We start from the raw sequence: 23,115 nt of genomic DNA on the forward strand, positions 1-23,115 counted from the left end.
AAGAACTGGACTAAAAGATGAAAAGCCTTTCCAAAGATCTCTTTGGAAAGTTTATACAATGGTAAAGTGAGGACAAAACAAAAGGTGTATGATTTAAATATATATTTTTCTCAGCTTTTTGGAGTTGGATTACAAACCAGTAACATTCAGGTATTTTCATAAAGGGGTTTAAACATGAATTGGATCAGTTTTACTGGAGGCATTACTTTCAATCAAGTATGCATCAGACACAGCAGGTGGCTGTAAGGACTTCTGGAAGTGAATGGAAGCTTGTTTATATTGGGGTTTATGACAAAAGAAAGAGAAAACTTTAATCCATCTTTAGCAGAATCTAGAAAGAGCAAGTTTTAAAATTAGTTTAAAAGAGTTTTGGTTCAGATTAAGGAGGTCTGTTAAGGGTGAGTAGGATGTATTCTATCTCCTAGAAAAGTAGAATTGTTGGGAATGGTTAAGAAAATGTGTTACTTTACTGAAAGAGATTAGTTGAGACCAGGAGTGTTTTGTTAGAACTCCACAGATTTTTAAAAAACCAACAAAGTCTAAGCTCCCAGTTTTTTAAAAATATTCCAGGAAAAGGATTTCATAGCTCACAGGACAGGATATGAGAAGAAGCAATTAAGTCAAACCTGCAGGTTGAAGTGGGAAGAAGAAACCTTTCTGGATCTTGATTAGCTGTAAAGTAATGGTGTTAAGAAATAGATGGGACCTTGTTTAGCCATGTGTTTTGAAATCTCTCAAATTATGTTAGATTTGGATAGCTTGGTTTGGGTTGTTTTATTTTCATTTATTTTGTGTAATAAACATTTGTTTTACTGTTAAAACAGAATCTATAGCCATGTATGCTTAGGTTTCAGTAAAAAAAACTGCCACTATCACTTTTTTTTAAAAAAAAATCTATCAAGCTAGATGTCATTCTTGAAACTGACTTGACCAGTAGTAACATCATGTGGGTTCATAGTAGGCCCAAGCTGCTCCCTGTAATAAAATAATCTAACACAGTATATTCCAATCTCATGCTGATCGTATTTGAAAAGACATTTCATTGGTCGTATAATATCCTGAAGTTGTGTTGGATGCTACACAAGTGTGTTAGATATCTACTAATCCCTGTGAAACGTAAACATTTATAACAAATATATTCAAATTTGGGGAGAAAAGGGGGAAAAAGCTATCAAGATTCATCATTGACAAATTTAGGCACAACACTGATCTTCTGATGGTTTTGTCTCCAGAATTTCTAACCATTGATTAATCAATTTCTTTTCTCACAGAGTTTCATTATTTTGTATTCATTCAGGAAAAAAAATCATGAATTAGGAATGTCAGGAAGACCACCACCAATCGATAGAGTAATCATTGCTTTTTTTAAAACTGTCAGTTAATTTATCTTCCAAAATGCGAAACCTATTGAAAATGATCCTGTTTTTATTTTCTGCCCAGACCATGTGGGACTTATTTTTGTAACAATCTCAATCCATGTTTTCTTCAACATTGAAAGATTGCGCTGTTCCCAAACAGCAGCTTTACTTTTCTTTTGTTCATTGGCAACAATTTCACTCGACTATTTTTGCTTTGTAGTTGAGGCAATAATTTGTGAGACTGTCATGAATCTAAAGTTTTATTGGCATGCTTTTATTGGGTGATATGGTAACGCTGTATTGAAACAGGATTTGCTGAAACAGAGTGAATATGTTTAATATTAAAATACTCATTTGTGCTGGATTCAACCATAAAATGTTTAATCTAGAAATTTAAATAAAACAGAAAGCTAACAATGTGGACATGTTTATTTTCTTCACTTTTTTGTTTGCTCTCAGTTACTTGTCCATTATTACAAATTAACTCTGCTATATTCTGAAGCAATAAATTATCTTTATTTCAAGACCAAAAAAAAACACAGCTTAGGCAGAAAGGACATGACTGACAAGCCTATTTATTGAAAGGATTAAGAGTCTAAATTTCAGCTCAAATTAGCAACTTAATTATCAACTCTAATTTTACATGTGTTTGTAAGTGTGGTCCAAGATATTTTTAAAAATGCCATCTCTCTTTAGTTTAGCAAGCAGGATGTCATCCAATTTATACTGGTTTCTGCATTTCACTGACACATAAGAATCTGGAACTAGTATCCAGTCACTTGCACTTGAAAGCTATCACTCAAAGTAAGAATGGGTCAATTGCATTAGATAGCACACATTGTCTGGATGGCTTCAGTAAACTAACAGCTGGGTTCTCTTATACAGAGTCAATAGAAGTCCAAAGTAATCTATTTCTGGCTGCTCTTTTGACCTGAATAGGCTATAAGTGTTTGGTCTATTGCTTTTTTTTTACAATGAATGTTCAGTAAGCAATACAAAAGCTTCAGTTGAATATGGTTCAGAATGAAGGCAAAAAATAAAATATTTCCAAATATATGTGAAAATCAAATTTAAAGTTGCAGTTAGCTTCCATAAAACTAAACTTAAGATAATGAATCTTCATTAATTTATTTGATTAAGTGCTGCATTATATTCAATGCAGATATGTATATAAGAAATTAAGCCGTGAGGAAATACATGCAGTGAGATCTACTATTTCCTACAAAGTTAATAAAATTAGACAATAAGTAACTGCACTGTTCAATGAAGACTACAGATTCTTAATTCCAAATCTGTATAAATATCAAATTCAGTGATATTTACCAATAATAATATTTAGCAAAATTTTATTCCAATCATCTCAACAAAATTGTCCAGACATTATTGAATGTGAATACTTTTGACATGATTGTTATGCCTTTGCTATAGCAATTACCTGAAACGACAATGGAAGAAAAAAAAATCATATTTAAGAGGAAATTCACTCATTTTTTACACTGCAGTATTTTATATGATGGTTACAAAGAGTGGTAAAACATGCAAAAATGGCTAAATGTCTTAAGACATATCTTCTTTCTTGTATTCAATCTTGAAGGTTTACATTGTTTCACTCAAGATATTACTGAGAACCTAAAGTGATTGGTTTTACTGATAAGATGTTAATATTATGACTGTAAATGTCATAACTTTTTGTTAATACAATTCTAAAGGTTGTCTGGAACATGTGGTGATCTATAAAATACACCTCAACTTTACAACCTGCTATGGGCAAAATAGTCTCCCATTTAGAATCAACAGAATTTTACATAAAACAACAAGTGAATATGGATGAAATATTGTGCTGATGGAGTATGAATACTGTTACAAGAAAGCTGAATCCATTTCACCTCAGTTACCCTTGAAAACTAAATAAAGGTTAAATGCAAGAAAATGATGGAAGCATTGAACAGGTAGATGACCCAAATGATCTCAAGAATACTTGAAAAATCAAGGGTTACCAAGCTCTTTGTGTGGTTGCTGTGTTTGATTAAGGGTAACACAACAGTCTTATTAGCAAAGGGCTGACTGTGGCCTGCTCCTCAGACTGCAGAGGTACATACCCACTAACTAACTGCCTTGAAGGATGCATGATCAAGCTGCGGCACTGATATCAAAGGCTGCCCTCTGCTTACTGTGCCAGGCCCTCCAGACTGATGGGTCCTCCTTGGACTTCAATGAGGACCACTTCCTTTAGACTTTGAGACTAGACCATTTGCTTCAAGCCAAATGTAGTGTGTTTGCCATGTACTATGTGGCACATAGTGCAATAGCAATAAGCTGGACAACAAAATATCCACCTCCTTGACTGGCGACTGTTGACAGGAATGGCAAACTGACTAGCTTTGTGTGCACTTTCAGAGGTAAGGCAATATAACAGATCTGAGACCTTAAACTTTGGCATGTGGAGAAAAGTGTTCCAAGATTATTCAAGGAAAGGGATATTGTGAGCATGCAAGGAGCTATGAACCTGTACTCCAAGGTCTTTTTGTTCAGCTACACTCCCTAGGAACTTACCATTAAGTGTTTAAGTCCTGCTAAGATTTGCTTTCCCAAAATGTAGCACCTCACATTTATTTAATTTAAACACTGTCTGCCACTCCTCAGCCCACTGGCCTATCTGATCAAGATCCCGTTGTAATCTGAGGTAACTTTCTTCACTGTCCACTACACCTCCAATTTTGGTGTCAACTGCAAACCTACTAACTATACCTATTATGCTCACATCCAAATCACAAAAAAAGTAAATTACAAAAGTAGAGGACCCAGCACCAATCGTTGTGGCACTCCATTGGTCACAGGCCTCCAGTCTGAAAAACAACCCTCCACCACCACCCTCTGTCTTCTACCTTTGAGCCCCTTCTGTATCCAAATGTCTAGTTCTCCCTGTATTTCATGAGATCTAAGCTTGCTAACCAATCTCCCATGGAGAATCTTGTCGAACAAGGTCGATTGGAGATATGTTGTGATGATTCACTGAGTAGACAGATAGGAGGATGGAAGAACACAGCAAACCAGGCAGCATCAGGAGAAGTCAACGTTTCGGGTGTAATCCTTCTTCAGGAGTGGGGGTGGGTGTTGGGAGAACTTCAGATAAAAGGGGTGGCGGGGGCAGGGTGGTGAAGTGGGGATAGGTGAAGACAAGTTGAGAGTACGAGCTGGTTGGTCAATGGGAGGAATGAATGCAGTTGGTGGCAGGGAGGAGGAAGGGGTGGGAAGGGAGTTGGGAGATGGCAAGGGAGGTTATTTGAAATTGGAGGACTCAATGTTGAGTCCTCCGGGTTGTAGGCTGCTCAGCTGGAAGATGAGGTGTTGTTCCTCCAATTTGTGCTTTGGTCTGTTATGGCAATGGATGAGGCCAAGGATGGTCATGTTGGAAAGGGAGTGGGAAGGCGAATTAAAATGGGCAGTGACTCATTGGTCTGGTCGGCCTCTGTGAGCCCGACTGAGATGTCCAGCGAACCGCTCCCCAAGTTTATGTCTGGCCTCCCCGATGTACAGCAGACCACAATGGGAGCATCTGATGCAGTAAACTAGGTTGGAAGAGAGGCAGGTGAACCTCTGTCTCACCTGGAAGGACTGTTTGGGGCTCTGGAAGGAGGTGAGGGGGGTGGTGTACTGGCAAGTTTTTCATCTTTTCTGGATGCAGGGGAAGGTACCTGGGGGTTCGGGGTGGGGTTGGTGGGGAGAGTGGCACAAGCAAAGTACTGTCAAAGGGAACAGTCCTTGTGGAAGGCAGAGGAAGAGGAGGGAGGGGATGATGTTCTCGGTGGTGGGTCTAGTTAGAGTTGGCCGAAATGGTTAAGGATGATGCGTTGGATGCGGAGACTGGTGAGGTGGTCAGTGAGGACAAGGGGGACCCTTCTTCACTACCCTATCTACCTGCGACCAGATATCTGCTCTGACTTTCAGGTCAGGATTCCTCAACATTTCAATTCCAGGCAGCATGTAGTAGAATAGCAACTGGCATATTAATGAGGTGATATTTGTTGATAATAAGGGTGATAATGACTGATAATCCCTGTTTATAGTCTTTTCACCACTGAATAGCAAGAATCTAATCTCAGGTCTGGAGGTCTTTTGAAAATTGTGACACGTTGCTCGATGATGTTGAGAAAAAGCTCCTTGGACTGTTCACACAATTCTCCCAGATTTCTCACCACAAACCACATTGTTCAGGGCCTGAAAAGATTCCACTCTACCTGTTTGCTACTTATTATTTCTCCGAGTAAAAGCAACCTCAAGGACAATGGCAATTTGATCAATGCCTGAGCTCACTTACAGCTTTATCTTCAATAAGTAGTAAGCAGAGTTCAACAATTTCAAGTTAGTGCTAGAGTCACTAGCACTTCAGCCAGGAGTCACAGATTACCAAATAGGTCAAAGACACAAGTAGTTTAAAAAGTGTTTACTTCAGAAGCAACAACTTAGATGTGATACATAAGCTAAGTAGACAATCATGGAGAGTGAAGGCAGATGACATGTAAAGCCATAACACTGTCTGATAGATACCAAAAATCCAACAACGCTATTTTGGAGAAGAACAGAGCAATTATTCCTGATGTCTTGCCCAATATTTAGCTCTGTCCTGAATCACTAGAACAGATGATGTGGCAATTGTCTTATTAAATCAAAACTGAAAGAGCTGCGGGTGCTGTACATCTGAAACAAAAAACAGAAATTGTTGAAAAAGCTCAGTAGGTCTGGCAGCATCTATGAAGAGAAATCTGAGGAAGGGTCACCTGACCTGAAATGTTAATTCTGATTTCTCTCCACATATGTTGCCAGACCTGCTGAGCTTTTCCAGCAATTTCTGGTATTGTCTCATCATTGTTTGTGGGACTTTGCCATGCAGGAGTTGACACTTGCTATTTCTACATTATAATAGGTGCCACACTTCCAAAGTCACTGGCTGGAAAGTGCTTTGTGATGTTCAGAATGTGTTGCATAAATCCAAGCTAAAACTTTTCTTTCCTTATAGGTTAGGTTCAAACATCAAATAATTTGAACAGTTTTTATTAGAACAATAATAACACAAAGACCAGTATTGTACAATGCAATTATTTTAAGCCCGCTACTGTTTGATGACGTGAGGGCTGAACTTTAGTTCTTTTGAGGTACCTTCAAATTATATAAGCTGCAAATGGTCTTTGTTCAGCACTCACATCTGTCAGCTATTTAATTAACATTGTTCTGAACACTTTCTTGAGTGTGCTCTTTTACATATACTGAAACAGTGGAGCTCTCACAAAGATAATTAATATGCACCACCATGGTTAGACTGGACTGAATATTTAAGCACTAGTTATACATTAACCTTTCTATACAGACTGACTTTGTGATGGATTTTGCAATTTTCTCAATGACGTAAGTTTTCATATTTTACAAAATACCGTGGCCACTTATAGGTGTAAACATGACGTTCCAATCATTTTCATTCCAATCAATTTGTCTGAAGAGGGATGTTTCAGAAAAACAGTAGCACAAATACAAAACGGTGACCACAGCTGATCAAAATATATTTTAAAACATGAAATCTGATGTGCCTTGGGCCAATACAGCAGAATGTGGAGGGAGGCTCATTCTGATATTGCATGAGAAATCCAGAAGTAAGTTCAGTGCAACATTTGGTAGATTTATAATACAATCAGCTCAATATCATGTCAATTCCAGACTCCGCAGTAATGACGACATGAATAATGCAACCTCAGTTCCAAAGGCCCAATCCAAAGGTGGAATTTGGAAGCATTGGAGTTAGTCACAAGAGATGATAAGATGTGACAATAGGATCAGGATGCAGAAAGGTTTGGTCTGCTTCAATAATATTTCCCATAGCATACTGCTGGAAGGTACAAAGAGCCACAGCAATGGGAGGAAGAAACACATTGCTGCTGCCACAAGGATGGTGTGGCTAGTGGTGGCCCAGGAGGTGAGCAGCAGTAGAATTGTGCCATGCTTCTGGGTTCAATGCAGAACTCACTTTTATAACCTAAGTGGTTTAGAAAAGGTAAGTACAGTTGCACATTCACCAACACCCTGCTGTTAGGCATCATGGAAAAATATGGACTTATTAGCAATAGGCAGCATGACTTTGTGCAGGGAACTTGTATCTCACAAACTTGTTTGAGTTCTTTGAGGAAGTGACAAAGGTGATTGATGATTAATGAAGACAGGCAATAGATGTTGTCCATATGGACTTTAGCAAGGCCTGTGACAGTATCCTTCATGGCAAGCTGATACAAAGGGTGAAGTTACATGGGATCCATGGTGAGCTGGCAAGATAGGTACAAATCTGGCTTAGTCATAAAAGGCAGAGAGTAGTGGTGGAGGGGTGTTTTTCTGACTTGAGATCTGAAGATTCTGCAGGAATCAGTACTGGGACCCCTGTTTGTTATAATAGTGTATATGCAAATGATATGGAGGAGAACGTAAATGATTTGGTTGGTAAGTTTATGGATGACACAAGTTTTGGAAAGCTGCGGATAATGAGGAGGATTGCCAGAGGATAGAGCAGGATATAGATGGGCTGGATATTTGGGCAGAGAAATGGCAGGTGGAGTTTAATCTGGACAAATGCAGGGTGATGTGTTTTGGAAGACCTAATACAGGAGGGAAGGATACAGTGAAGGGCAGAACCTTTAGTAGCATCAAGATACAGATGGATCAAAGTGTACAAGTCCACAATTCCCTAAAAGTGACATTACATGTGGAAAAGGTGACCAAGAAAGCATATGGCAATCATTGGACAGGGCAATGAGTATAAAAATTGACAAGTCATTTGCAGCTGTATAGAACTTTAGTTGGACTACATGTGGAATACTGTGTACAGATCTGGTTGCCACACTCCCAGAAGGATATGGAGGCTTTGGACTTGGTACAGAAAGAGTTTACCAGGATGTTGCCTGGTTTGGAGTGTATTAGCTGTGAGGAAAAATTGGAAACATTTTGTTTGTTTTCAATTGAATGTCGAGGGATGAGGGATGACCTGATAGAAGTTTACAAAACTATGACAGGCGTGAAGAGAGTGGATAGTTGGAGTCTTCTTTTTCCCAGGGTTGAAATATCAATTACAAGGGGACACAGATTTAAGGTAATAGGGGATAAGTTTAAAGGAGATGTGAGAGGCAAGTGTTTTTACACATGGGGTAGTAAGTGCCTGGAATGCACTGCCAGAGGAGGTGGTGGAAGTGGATACAATAGCAATGCTAAGAGGCACCTTGACAGATATATGACTAGGCAGGAAATAAAGGGCTATAGAGGCAAAAGGCTTTTAGTCTAGAAAAGCATCACCTATTGGTGCAGTCTTGATGCACCAAATAGCCTGTTCCTGTGCTATAGTATTCATTGTTCTTTGCTCACTGCCGCCCCTCAAACTAAGTCTACCATACCATTCTTTACAGCACTTACCTTGCAGGCACATTCATCTTTCACTGTCAGTGTTCTTTCTCACGTCCCATCTGTCTATTCACCACTGCTTCTCACTCTCTCCTTATGCAATTTCAATTGACAGTTGTCCCAACCAATGACACGATACCCACCAAGTCAGCACGTGATATTGCAGTCACTCATAAGTCAATTCTTGGCCCTGCAGAGAAGGCTAGGGAGGGGAAGGGAGCCAGGACAGGCCCTTTCCAGCTAACAATAGCAGAAGTGGAGGGGTGAGATCACTGGTGCTTCAGTGGCCCTAGCCACTGGAGTTGGAGACCACACAATAACTTGAGAACACAACTAAATATTGTGGATCTAAATGTCATACAGTCAAATTGTTAAAATTTCAAACAATGTGAAATATGATCTCAGTGTAGATAACTTACATTTATGTGGTACATTTAGTGTATTCCAAGGAAACAGAATTAACAAAATATGACAGCAGAGATACTAAGGCAGATGACCAAGCATTTCACCAGAGACAGATCTTAAGGAGTGATTTAAAAGGAATGTGAGATGGGAAGATGTGGTGATTTAGAAGGGAATTCCACTGTGTAGAACCCATGTAGCTAAAGGGAAGGCCATCATCATAGAACAATTACAAGTAGGAAGTCACAAGTGTCCAGAATAGGATGAACACACAGATCTCTTGGAATGTTGTGAGATTTTCAAAGTTTAGGAGAAGATTTGTAGCTCGGGTGCTCGTTGTTGTGGTTCTGTTGGCCGAGCTGGGAATTGGTGTTGCAAACGTTTCGTCCCCTGTCTAGCTGACATCCTCAGTGCTTGGGAACCTCCTGTGAAGCGCTTCTGTGCTGTTTCCTCCGGCATTTATAGTGGCCTGTCTCTGCCGCTTCCGGTTGTCAGTTCGAGCTGTCTGCTGTAGTGGCCGGTATATTGGGTCCAGGTCGATGTGTTTGTTGATAGAGTCTGTGGCACTCATCCATAGATTCAATCAATAAGCACATCGACCTGGACCCAATATACCGGCCACTGCAACGGACAGCTGGAACTGACAACTGGAAGCGGTAAATTCGAACCGCTACAAATGCCAGAGGAAAGATCACAGAAGTGCTTCACAGGAGGCTCCCAAGCACTGAGGATGTCACCTAGACAGGGGACGAAACGTTTGCAAGACAAATTCCCAGCTCGGCGAACAGAACCACAACAATGTTGTGAGATTGGCTGAGTCTGCAGCTATAGGGAGATGCAAGGTAATGGAGGGATTTGAAACTAGGGATGATCATTTTAAAATCAGGGCATTGCTTAACTTAAGCTAGTGTAGGTGGAAACACAGGGGTGGTGTGTGAATGGGTTTCCAGGAATTAGAAAACTGTCAGCAGATAACTGGTGATATTAAGTTTGCAGAGGTTGGAATGTGGGAGGCTGACCATGAGTGTATTAGAATATTACAGGCTGGAGGTTAAAAAAAGGCAGAGATGGGGGTTTCAGCAGTAGATGAATTGAGGTAGTCGTGATTCAGGAGATATGGCAGAGGTGAAGATAGGCAGCATTTGTGGTGATCTGCACAAGTGATTGGGAACTCATTGCAAGATCAAATCACACACTAAGGTTGTAAACAGTCTCTTTCAGATACTAACAGTTGCCAGGGATAATCTTGGAGTTAGTTTCGAGGCAGCTGAGTTCATGGCAGGGTGTGAAAATGTATGGCTTGTGTCTTCCCAGCATTGAGTTGGAGGAATTTTTTGCGGATCCAGCAGTTATTCAGAGACAGTTGAAAGTTTGACACAGAAGATGGCAAAGGAGAGCTGGGTATTGCCAGTGCATATGTGTAAACTGGTATCTTTTCAGATGATGTTGTCATCGGGGGTAGTCTGTAAAGCTCTTAACTTGCCTGTGATAAATCTTAACGTTTCCCTCTGGCACAGCTTTCACACATGAAGCAGGAATCCACAGGATTCATGAATGATATGTCGTCAGAGGAACTGATTCATTCTGTGGGTGAACTGTCACTTATCGTACATCTGCTTATATGCTGTTAGACAGATAATTGAATGCTCACCAGTGACTCTCATTTCACAAGTGAGAAAGGACAGTCAGTGATAACAGGAACAGACTTTGAATGATACAGCCTCTCCCAGCACTGGTCAGCTGGGCCCAGAAGCTGATCAATCAAATTTGTAACCAGGGAGAAGCAGAGAATGTCTCATGCAGAGCCTGGACTTCCAAACACACTGATTGCATTTGCAGATGGAATGGTGCAGTTCACCTCAAGCCATAGGTCAATGTGACAATGCCTTCTTGCATTGACAGAGAGTCAAACTCTATGGAGAAAACAACATGTGTCCATCAAATCAGACCACACATTGACCACAGCCATACACTATGAATGCCGACACATCTGCAACTCAAATAGGATGACAGATCTCTCAGGCTTAGCCTTAAATAATCACACTGAAGTGCACAAAAGTGCTCTCCAAAAGAAATCTAAGTTACCTGTTGCTACCCAATGAAAGAAATGGTGGGAAAGGGATCATGGAAGTGGGGACTTCACTCAATGTGCTTCCACTTCTCACCTACTACACCACAAAGAAAACCCCCTCCCCACCCCCTGTCACTTCACCTTGTTTCCCAGTGGCACATGTGCAAGTGGAACAGTCTTTGGCAGGGGTCTTGAAGGCTTCAAAATCCAGAAGTCATTAGCAAAGACCATCTCAGTTGTCAGCAGGACCAGCAGCCTCTATTTCTGTTTTGGGGATAACAGAATGTAAGAGTTATAGAAAAGGGAAAAGTAGGAAGTTATATTTATACAAGGCTGTGCATATGGTGAATGAGAAAATGTTTCTGTTAATGAGACATGGAGTCATACAGCATGGAAACAGACCCTTTGGTCCAAATTGTCCTTGCTGACTAGCTTTCCCGAACCAAACTAATCCCATTTGCCTACATAAAACCCATAACCCTTTAAAACGTTTTTATTGATTTACCTGTCCAAAATGTCTTTTAAATGTAGTAACTGTGCCTGCATTTACCACTTCCTCTGGCAGTTCATTCCATATACGTACCACTCTCTGTGTGAAAACATTGCCCCTCAGTCCCTTTTAAATCTTTCTCCTCTCACCTTAAAACTATTCCCTCTAGTTTTGAACTCCTTTACCCGAGGGAAAAGACCTTTGCTATTCAACTTATCTGTGCTCCTTTTGATTGGAGGATCTCTTGTCAGGTCCACACGTCCCCAGCAACCCACCTTCCGGTCTGGCACCTTGCCTTGTCACTGCAGGAATTATAAAACCTGCGCCAACACCTTCGCCCTCACCTCCATCCAAGGCCCCAAAGGAGCCTTCCATACTCAACAGTTTTACCTGCACTTACACACATGTCATTTACTGTACCCGTTGCTCCCGATGTGGTCTCCTCTACACTGGGGAGACAGGACACCTACTTGCATAGTGCTTGAGAGAACATCTCCGGGATACCCGCACCAACCAACCCCACCACCCTGTGGCTGAACACTTCAACTCCTCCTCCCACTCTGCCAAGGACATGCAGATCCTGGGCCACCTCCATCGCCACTCCCTAATTACCTGACACCTGGAGGAAAAATGGGACCCTCGGCATCAATGTGGATTTCACCTGATTCCTCATTTCCCCACTCTCCACTTTATCCCAGTTCCAACCTTCAAACTCGGCACTGCCCTCATGACCTGTCCTACCTGTCCCTCTTCTTTCTCACCTATCCACTCCACCCTCCTCTCCGACCTATCACCTCCACCTCCGTTTGTCTATCATATTCTCAGCTACCTTCCCCCTACTCCCCATCCCATTTATCTCTCTACCCTCTTGGCTCACAGCCTCATTCCTGATGAAGGGCTCTTGCCTGAAACGTCGATTCTTTGCTCCTCGGATTCTGCCTGACCTGCTGTGCTTTTCCAGCACCCCATTCTTGACTATAATTTAAACCTCCAATCCTGGTAACATCCTTTCTTTCGTAGAATCTCATTAAAGTTGTTAGTTGGCTTCGCACTCTTATCCTTAGTTGTTAGGTGCCAAGTCACCACATTTGTTTTTGATTTGCCACTGACACTGATTCCTTTTATGTTCAATGGCAGCTCTGTCAACAGCAAGCTGAAAATGCCATTGCTGACAGTGATGGTTACATTGCTCTACTTTGGAGGTCGAATTTAAGGCAGCCAAGGTCTTGATGTGATTAAGGAAACCTCTCAAGTGTAGCAAGTAAACTCGCAGCAAAACTATTGTGAACAAACACAGCGAGAGACCATAATGTCCTCCTCAGGAGACAGACATGTGCTGCAACCGACAGGGTAGCCTTCGTTGTCCAGTACTTCCCAGGAGCCGTAAAACTATGCCATGTTCTTCGTGATCTACAACACGTTATCAAAGAGGATGAGCACCTCGCCAAGACCTTCCCCATGCCTCCATGTCTTGCCTTTAAACAACCACCAAACCTCAAATAAATCATTGCTTGTAGTAAGCTGCCCAGCTTTCAGGACAACGCCATGCAACCCTGTCATGGTAGACGCTGCAAGACGTGTCAGAGTGTCGACAAGGATACCACCATTACACGTAGGGACACCACCCACCATGTATGTGGCAGGTACTCATGTGACTTGGCCAACGTTATCTATCTCATCCGCTGCAGGCAAGGATCTCTTGAGGCATGGTACATTGGCGAGACCGAGCAGCGGCAACGGCAACAGATAAATGGCCACTGCACAACAATCAACAGACAGGAGTGTTCCCTCCCAGTCGGAGAACACTTCAGCAGTCCGTGACATTTAACCTCAGATCTTCGGGTAGCCATCCTCCAAGGCGGACTTCGGGACATACAACAATGCAAAGTGGCTGAGCAGAGGCTGATAGCCAAGTTCAGTACCCATGGGGATGGCCTCAACCAGAATCTTGGGTTCATGTCAGGTGACCCCACTGCACTACATACACACTCTCCCTCTCTCACAGACACTTATACCCCACCACACATACCGACATGCACACACACATATATAAGTTTGTGGGGTGAATTTGTACTTGCAAAATTATATGTTATTTTGCTCAAAAATTGCATGAATCCATGTAAGATTCTGTAAATTTCTTTTTTAGAAATAGAATCAGTCTGTTCATTGGGGCACAGACAGCCTCACACAGGGCACCTCACCCCTTCAAAGCATTGTCTGGGCCGACATAACAGCTATTGTTAAAATTCACTTGAGAATATAACTTTTAAAAAGAGTTCTGGGATTTCCATACAAAAGAACTGAAACCAATATGGTCATTCTAAAAGGTGAGAGACTTAACAAACATCCAGGTCTTTTTCAATACTTAATGTCAGCTACATCACACTGTAAACTTTTGCTATAAATCTGTATTGTATGATCTTATACTCCACAACCACCTGATGAAGGAGCAGCACTCTGAAAGCTAGTGCTTCCAAATAAACCTGTTGGACTATGACCTGGTGTTGTGTGATTTTTACCTTTCCCACAAGTATGTCAGAAAGCAGGTGTGAATAGATGGGCCAATGGGCTGAGAGTGGCAGATGGAGTTTGATTCAGATAAATGTGAGGTGCTGCATTTTGGGAAAGCAAATCTTAGCAGGACTGACACACTTAATGGTAAGGTCCTAGGGAGTGTTGCTGAACAAAGAGACCTTGGAGTGCAGGTTCATAACTCCTTGAAAGTGGAGTCGCAGGTAGATAGGATAGTGAAGAAGGTGTTTGGTATGCTTTCCTTTATTGGTCAGAGTATTGAGTACAGGAGTTGGGAGGTCATGTTGCAGTGTACAGGACATTGGTTAGGCCACTGTTGGAATATTGCGTGCAATTCTGGTCTCCTTCCTATTGGAAAGATGTTGTGAAACTTGAAAGGGTTCAGAAAAGATTTACAACCATGTTGCCAGGGTTGGAGGATCTGAGCTACAGGGAGAGGCTGAACAGGCTGGGGCTGTTTTCCCTGGACCGTCGGAGGCTGAGGGGTGACCTTATAGAGGTTTACAAAATTATGAGGGGTATGGCTAGGATAAATAGGCAAAGTCTTTTTCCTGGGATCGGGGAGTCCAGAACTAGAGGGCATAAGTTTAGGGTGAGAGGGGAAAGATATAAAAGAGACCTAAGGGGCAAATTATTCATGCAGAGGGTGCTTCTTAAGAAGCATTTAAGAAGCATTTGGATGGGCCAGGTGCTGGCAGGTGGGACTAGATTGGGTTGGGATATCTGGTCAGCATGGACAGGTTGGACTGAAGGGTCTGTTTCCATGCTGTACATCTCTATGACTCTATGACTCCATGACTCTAAATGATTGCAATTTTTCCTGGAGTTCGGAATCAACCTCCGTTGCGGCCTTACCTTGCTTCCACTGGCAAGCTTTAGGTAGTCTAAGTAACCTGTGGGTTCACTATTAAGACCGTTTAGAAATATCTCTCTAACTTATGGTAATATACAACCCAACCCTTCCAAAGTGATTTCACTCAATCAGCTCAGCACACTCGAGTTAAAGGAGAAAGTTAGTGGATTAGAATTGACTTCCTGACATGCTCATCGTTTTGTCAGTTCTGACCCTTCACTAACACCAAATGTATATGCACCTCCATGATAAAATGCCATCAACATCTCTGTAAGAATCACTGGGGATTTGCAGACAGTTTGTCTACCACATGAGGTGGCCGCTGACAGCTCTTTTTTGTTCGAGTGATTAAAGGGAAATAAATGAACAACATCAAGAAATAATGGGAGTCACTCAAATGAACAGTATGATTAAAAAAAAATTAAAAGAAATAAATAGAACCACAATATAAATTTTGAGAGCAATTAGAAACAGATTGTGATGAGGGAAGCAATATGGCAATGATATTGATGATATCTGGTGCATATATCAACTCGTGTATCCTGATTGAGATGTTGGTGTTCCTCTTGATATCAGCAGATCCTTTCCTCTGCACTGTTCTGTGCCATTTTGGGTAACAACCTATCTGACCATCCAGGTGGCCCACTTTCCCCACCCCCTCAGTAACAGACCCCAAGCCCTGGTCCTGGAATTTCATGTAGACTCAGTATATGCGACTTTGCTCAGGATTTTTACCTTTACACCCAGGATTCAGGCCCATGGTGCATTTAGTGCTGGCAGGGTGGCTCAGTGGTTAGCATTGCTGCCTCACAGCACCGGGGACCTGGATTCGATCCCACCTTTGGGCGACTGCCTGTGTGCAGTTTGCACATTCTCCCCATGTCTGTGTGGGTTTCCTCTGGGTGTTCAAGTCCCCTCCCACAGTCTAAAGATGCGCAGGTTGGGTGGATTGGCCATGCTAAATTGTCCATAGTATCCAGGGTGTGCAGACTAATGTGAATTATCCATGGGAAATGCAGGGTTATAGGGACAGGGTAGGGGGCAGATCTGGGTTGGATGCTCTTCAGAGGGTCGGTGTGGGCTCGATGGGCTGAATGGCCTGTTTCCACACAGTGAGGGCTCTATGATAGTGAGCCACAATGGAGTCCATGAGACCGCTGCATGAGACAAGGTTGACTTTGATTCCCAAGCACAGCAACTCAGCTCTCAACATCAGTTAAAGGCCACTAAACATCACTCCTCACCCCCATCCACTTCACGCCACCCGCTGCCACATCAGATCATATATGCTATGCCCTCTTACTGCCACACACTCCCCATTTGACCTCAGATCTCAGACAGATCAGCTATGTCACTTCCATGTCCCGCATGCATCCTCCATAACCTTTCACCAAATATTAAGTATATACAATCCTTAGGAGACACACAGCAATATTGGCGTTGGGGGCAAATAATTAAACTTCTAATAACCTAACAAAGCCTTGAATTCATTCCTGCTGGGGAAAAAGAATGAATGAGTGAATGATTTTATTGTCAGGTCTATTTTATAGTGAGAAAAATGGTAAAATACAGTGAAAAGCCTTTACACTGTTACCACTAGGCAGTGCCATTTTGAATAAACTTAAAACTAAGCAGAAAAAGAAAGATATAACTTAGATAGAGTCTATCATTCCTCGAACAACTCATTATCAATGGTGTCTGCAGTGCCATCGCTCTTTCACCACCTCGCCAACGCCCAACCAACGGTGAAATCACCATCTTTCACTGCTGGGCCAACTCATCCACATCAGAATTGCATCTCCTGCCACTGGACCCACCTCATCGAGGTCACTGGGATGCTGTTCTGCTACTGCTTCACTGCCGCCAATGCTGTACCCAGCCAATGACCAAGTCACTGATTCTCAGACACCATCTTTCGCTGCTGGGCCTACCTCACTGACATCGCCTCCTCTGATATAGGAGCCGCCAATTCCATTGTCACATTCTGTGCTCAGCCTGGAAAACTAAGTAGGAGCTCATTCACCGCTGCCATCACGTGGTCTGCGCTCCACCCACTCAAGTCCATGCTGGGACCACTTGAGTCCCTGTTGGCCCACTCTAATCCATGCTGGGCCCACTTCAGTCTGTGCTGGGCCCACTCCAGTCTGTGCTGGGTCCATTCCTGTCCGTACTGGCCCTGCTTCAGCCCATGCTGGGCCTATTTCAGTCTGTACTGGAGCCCCTCCAGTCTGTATTGGTCCCACTTCAGTCTGTGCTGGGCCTGCTCCAGTCTGTGGTGGGCCTGCTCCAATTCGTACTGGCTCCCTTCCAGTCCATGCTGGGCCCACTTGAGTCCACAATGGACCCACTCAAGTCCACATTGGACCAGCTGGAATCTGGGCTGGGTCCACTCGAGTCCATATTGCGATTCCTTGCAGCTGCCAATGTCGTCCAAGCTCAGGACAAGAGATAAAGGAAACAAAAAGAAAAAAAACAGTGAAAGAGATAAAAAACTAAAAGAGTCGGAACAGATGGAGCCTCAACTCAAGAGTCATACTCCGCCGCCATCTTGATGTAGTTATCTAAGTGACAATTAAGTTTGCAAACAAACAAGAAATCATATCATACTCTGTTATTACAGCCATTTGAAAGTTTCAATTTTTCTTGAATCAATAGGCAACCTGTTGAGCTGATCTCATTCCAATCTTTGCAAACCAGCCAACCATTCATAATGGCTGGTGCTGTCCTTAGGAAAGCTTCCAGCTGCATTGATTGAAACTAACAGAATGGTGCCCAATTTCCATTTCAAAACAGAGTGCCTGTAAATCAACTGAGGGGAGCAGGTGCAGTGAATTTTCAACAGTTCAAAAACAGGAATTTTTAACTGCCAGGGCTGTCAGTTGATTTAAATCTCAGCATAAATATAAACGTAGAGTCAACAGAACCTTTTTATTTACTCTTTTAATGCAGTCTGGCACTTTTGACACTGGGAAAAGTATTGCAATAAATGACAACAATTTCAGAATTCTGCTCAATGTAAAGGTCAATTTAGCTTTGTAGGACAGATTCCTGTGATGAATCCTGCATTACAAACATATTTACATAACAATACAGCAACTAAGTTCACACTTAACTATCAAAGTGTTAACAACTTTACTCAGTTTTTCACCCAATAGTCATGAGCCTCCTCCAGGAACTGTGTTTTTTACGCACTCTTCCACTCTCACACACAGAATTTTCCTCTGCCCCTGACAATGGATATACCCTGGTGTGTGTGTGTGTCCACCAAAAGGCCAAAAGACAGTGAGGAAGGGATGACAGGCTCAGGAAGGGACAGGAAAATTGTTTAACCAGCAGGAAACAAACTAAGTGCAGCATTTCACAACCAGATGCAGACCTCCATTCAGAGACAAAAATCTGTCTCTGGTTCAGAAATAGGCTGAAGTCCCAAATGCAGACATGGCTAATTCCTGGAGAGGACTTTTAGTTTCCTGTTTCTTTCTTCAGGGTTGGAATTAAACATTAAATGAGGAATTGCCTTTGACAATGCACAAAGTATATAGTGTTAAAAGTTATTTAGACTGTTTCTCCAAAGTTCTGTTTCTCCAGATGTGTGTGGAGTATTATCATTTGCAGGATCATGTGCATACATCGATCATGTGATCGAATGAGATATAAATAATTTAAACATTATCTGGAATGCTTAAACTGCTTTCTAAAAAGATTTATAAGAATGTTGCCAAGGTTGGAGGAATTGCACTATTGGGAGAAGCTGAATAGGCTGGTGCTGCTTTCCCTGAAGTGTCAGAGGCTGAGGGGTGACCTTACAGAGGTTCATAAAATCATGAGGGTCCTGGATAGGGTAAATATACAAGGTCGTCTCCCTGGGGTGGGAGAGTCTAGAACTAGAGGGCGTAGGTTTAGGGTGAGAGGGGAAAAATTTAAAAGGGACCTAAGAGGCAACTTTTTCATGCATGTATGGAACGAGCTGCCAGAGGAAATGGTGGGGGCTGGTATAATTATGACATTTAAAAGGCATCTGGCTTGGTATATGAATAGGAAGGGTTTAGAAGGATAGGGCCAAGTGCTGGCAAATGACACTAGATTAGATTAGGATATCTGGTCCGTATGGACAAGTTGGACTGAAGGGTCTGTTTCCATGCTGTAACATGTCTATGATTCTATGACTGCTGTGGGACTCCCTTTTCGTTGACAACCCACCCCATACCCAATGACTTTGGGGGTATGAAGGAGGGGAATTGTGTATATGAATGACAAGTATGTAGCACACACACAACTCCTGTGCCCAGTCTGCTCCACCCCTCAAAATTTGTATTTCAGGGCAGCACAACATTAAAATGGGACCACACTAGGGAAATGCTTGGAAAACACAGTCTAACTGTATTTATAGGGGAAAAAAGGTCCAAAACTTTTCACAAAATGATTTTTGAAAATTCCAGCATTTTTAAATGTTTTTAGTGAAAGAAAATGTAGCATCTTGCTGAGCAACTGTTTCTAAATAGTAAATGCATACATCTAAATTATTGTTCCAAACCAAATAGTGTATCACTAGTCATCTGTGACACAAAACCTGAACAACCAGAAAATAATCACACAAACAGCACTGCAGTCACAAGGACAACTTGTTCATTTCATTTTCTGTTGGTAATAGACTTTTAGGCATCAATTTACAGGTTTTTAAATTGAGAATGCTTCCATTATCGCTAACAGACAATGCAATATTATGAACAAAACCACACAGCTTACAGACGATTAATATCTTAGAATGGTAGCTGCAGAACAGTGCACCTAAGGTTTTATGCATTCAAGCACTAGTCACAATGCAGTAACCACATGTGGCTTCTGATCTCCAAACTTAAATAAAAGTAGCAAAGGAAATATTGAAATACAAGTCAAACTCATTATGAAAGTAAATAGCTATTTGATCTGTTTCATTTAATTATTGGTCATTTATGTAATGATGCAGCAATTTCACCCAATAGATCAGCATGCATTGAGATGCAAGGCACACTCGTTCTTTGATACATTCCAATTTAATCAAAAATGAGACCATTCGATGAATCAGTTTAGAATATTTGGTGCTAAAGTTTATCATGATCAAGAGAAAGTGTTCTACATTAGGAACAATTAAGATTTTTCTCTTCAAAGGCCATCATGACAGTCACATATAAGGTTTCAATTCATGCTTATATTAATTTGTATAAGCAAGTTGCCAATATTAACAGATCTGAGTTATTCAGATTTAGCATTTTTTCAGACATTACAAAACAGTGCTTAGCAGGTACTCTTTCCAAGTCCAAGAAATTTAAACACATATATCTTAGAATACCTACAGTGTGGAAACAGGGCTTTGGGCCTAACAAGTCCACACCAACCTTCCAAAGAGTATCCCACTCAAACCCATTGCTCTACATTTATCCCTGATTAATGCACCTAACCCACACATCCCTGAACACGATGGGCAACTTAGTCTGGCCAATTCACCTAACCTGCACATTTTTGGATTGTGGGAGGAAAATGGGCAAACTCCACACAGACAGTGTCCCAAGGCTAGAATCGAACCCAGCTCCCTGGTGTGGTGAGGCAGCAGTGCTAACCACTGAGCCACCATGCAACCTTGTAGCTTGTTACACTCACAGGTTAATTATTTGACTGATGCGAAAATTGCACTGAAATATTTCTTCATTTATCTACCTACCTATAGGGAGTAATCACAAACCTATTTATAGAAGCAAAGTATTGCAAAAACTGGGAATTTGAAATAAAAACAGAAAATGCTGAGAAACTCAAAAGGTCAGGCAGCACGTGTGAAAAGAGTTAGTGTTTTGAATCTGATATCACACTGTCTGAAAAGTGCCAATTCTCATCCAGTTCCTAGGGAGGCTTTCAAATGAATACATTTTGGCAAATACCTGTAAATATATATATATAACTAATTAAACAGCTATGAATTCAGATTTTCTTATTTTCAAAACAATACAATTCCCAAAAGTTGTATTAGAGGATAACATTTTCCTGGAATTGCGTTATATATGTTTAGTGTGATGGACACTCTATCAAGCTGAGAGGTACTTAATGCAAGAGATAAGAATCTGTTATTGGTTTTCTAATGCATTTGCAATAATTTTAATATCTTGATACAAAAATGACAGTGTTTTTGCAAGTGACAAGAGATGTGGAACATTCTAGTAGACTAACTCACAAGATAAGTGTTACTTCATCCAAGCCTGAAAATACCAGCAGCTCCAATAGCAGTTAGTACTAAACTGTAAATTGCAGGAAGATATGTCAAAATAAAATTGTTAAATGTTTACTCTTTGCTCATATATTGCTATCATACTTAGTGTCAAAGATGGGTTTGATAGAAAAGCCTGATTACTCTACAAATTGCAATGTGATTTAATATGTACAATATCTCGCAGTGTAAGATAGCTGAAGGGTTACATAGGCATCCTTGTTAATATAATAGTTACTGAATTAATACATATCCCTTGAGTCCTCCTAGTCCTTTGATGGCAGAGGAATTAATCCAATTATGTCATGTGACTCAGGCCATAAACTACAAATCCAATTTGATATTGATTAACTTGTGATACATGATATTTCACTGATTTCCAGAACATTTCGTTTACACTGCAGTGATAGCCACAACAATCACAATTCACCACAAAGTGGGTTTTTCATTACCTCTTTGAATAAAAATAGACTTGGAAAACATAAACTGATAGTCTAGTCATCATAGAATCTCTACTTCAACAAATGCTTCTGATTTTAAAATACATGTCTGTCCTAACATTGAAGGTATAGGAAAAATCTCTTCCATAGGTCAACCAAGCTTATCAAATTATTCAATGATTTCCAGAACTCCTCCCAGACTTATGACCTAAGTGCATTTTCTTGCATTTTCCCACCACTTCATGATGACTGATTTGAGGATAAAATGAGCAGTCTGCCTTAAATGGTGTCACAATCAAAATACATTTACATGGGAATAATGGTATGAAGTGGTGTCTTGCATACCTGACAGTGATATGTATCATCTTTGCAATATAGAAAACATTCGGAATAAGAAGCATACTGCTGAGGGATTCTCACTCAGCGGGTAGTAATGAAATTTAAATTGAACAACCCACATCTCATAAATAGATAATAAATATATACATAGAGAGAGATTTTTATGGTTTGAAATGTGACAACACCTATTCATCACACAGATTAGGTAGAACAATATTTCTGGATATGCACACACATTTGTCAAAAAAAAATTCTACCAGCAATTCTTTCAACTGTTACCATGGTGACTAGATCAGAGCAAATGTATATAGATTTCTTTAAAGAGGAACTTTTCTTACAGAAGGAAAGCAACCGGGACGTGAACAGAATTATGGAAGAAAGATTTAGAGAATGTAAGACTTGAAGGTAAAAGAGATGTTAATTTATTTTAACTTGTATCTGTAAACACCACAGAAAATCAATGGTGACAATAGTCCTGAATAAGTCAGTCTGCTCTTGAAATGTTAACTCTGTTTCTCTCTCCACAGATGTTGCCAGACCTGTTGAATTTCTCCAGCATTCTGTGTGTTCATTTCAGATTTCCAGCAAGTGCGGTCTTTTTTTTCATTTGAACCTTTGCGGTCATCCTAGACAGTTAAATCTGGTTCTCAATTCATACTCAGCTCTCAGGTTTCAGCATTAGAGATTCTATTATATTCACTTTCATAGACTTACCATGTTGAATTCAAAACCTGGGTTGATTCTAACTGTACCCATTAATGGAAGATGTGCAGCAATGAGAAGGTTGCCTAGAATACACAGCTTTCTAAGTTTAACTCATTATTTTCCAGGATTTCAATACTGTGACACTGTATCTCCTTATTATAGCCTTTTACAACAGCTAGAAATGATTAAAGTCATCAGGTGGATGGTTTGCGAAAACCTTTTTGCTCAGCCAACATTTAAAATTGGAATTGGTTTAATG

The 23,115-nt window shown here is 41.0% G+C and overlaps 1 long non-coding RNA gene across 1 annotated transcript in view; it reads right to left on the reverse strand.

Moving 5' to 3' along the window:
* LOC140457855 (uncharacterized) overlaps positions 1–11,528 on the reverse strand; it is a 29,392-nt gene extending 17,864 nt beyond the window's left edge. The window contains exon 1 of the long non-coding RNA XR_011953375.1: positions 11,404–11,528. This is a non-coding gene — a long non-coding RNA (uncharacterized lncRNA). The remainder of the gene's footprint in view (positions 1–11,403) is intronic.
* Positions 11,529–23,115: the final 11,587 nt, after the last annotated feature.

This window comes from Chiloscyllium punctatum, chromosome 32, assembly GCF_047496795.1.
Source record: "Chiloscyllium punctatum isolate Juve2018m chromosome 32, sChiPun1.3, whole genome shotgun sequence".
Lineage (NCBI taxonomy): Eukaryota > Metazoa > Chordata > Chondrichthyes > Orectolobiformes > Hemiscylliidae > Chiloscyllium > Chiloscyllium punctatum.